We start from the raw sequence: 996 nt of genomic DNA on the forward strand, positions 1-996 counted from the left end.
TCTCTCTCTCTCTCTCTTTCAGAGGAAGCAGAGAAGGAAAAGTGGATAATATGCACTTCGGTAGCGTGAATATCGCGAGACAATCAGACCATCCAGGGGTCGCCTTTCCGTCGTCAGCAGATGGCGTCATGATAATTATCGCAACCATTCCCTTCCTGTGACGCACAAAACAGTGACCTTTCCCTGTGAACTCCACTACCAGGCTGGACTTTGCGTCACGACGCCGTGAAACCAGGCGCTCGTCAATATTTTTTAATTTTATTTTTGCATGTGGAGTTATTTGGTATCATCTTAACGCCTGTTTGTTTGCCTTGCTTTTGATGAAGAAAATACCCATCTATCTCGAAAAGAAGTCGAAATATAATTTGCGATTAAAGGAGGTGAGGGCTACCTGTTTCAGAGATAAAAACTAGCAAGGAAATGGCGGAAAAAGTTTGGTGACTTCTGTAATAATATCATGGAAATATACATTTTTGTGCCTCTAACGTTGTTTTTTTCAGTAAAAATCCACGTATAAAATGTGTGTTTTCATATAGACGTAGAATCTAGATCTAAAATGTGTTGAACCAAAAAACAAAAAGTTGATAAAAATTGTCAAACCGGCGGAAAAATGCCAATTTCTTTTGTTTCAACATTTTGTTAAGCACATCCTCATTTCACCACGATGCCTCACATATAATATGTGAACAATATTAAATATCATATTACACGAGCTGTTTTCAATCATATCTCTGTACATATTGTATCCTGAATACATTTTTATTCGATTTTAATGAGATAGAAAAATTGTCATTAAGGAATTTCTAATGTGGCCACACGTGACATCAAATGAAAGTCCCCAGCCTGACACAGAGCAGAGGGGAAACGTCTTGTGAAGAAAATGCATCAAAATATCAATTACACCCATTGGTTTCAACTATAGGGGGGGGCGGACGTTGACTGAATGTCATGCCATAAGCAAACCCTGCCCTCGGGGGTAGGGGGGGGGAGAGAGAG

Source organism: Aplysia californica, unplaced genomic scaffold (genome assembly GCF_000002075.1).
Source record: "Aplysia californica isolate F4 #8 unplaced genomic scaffold, AplCal3.0 scaffold00001, whole genome shotgun sequence".
Lineage (NCBI taxonomy): Eukaryota > Metazoa > Mollusca > Gastropoda > Aplysiida > Aplysiidae > Aplysia > Aplysia californica.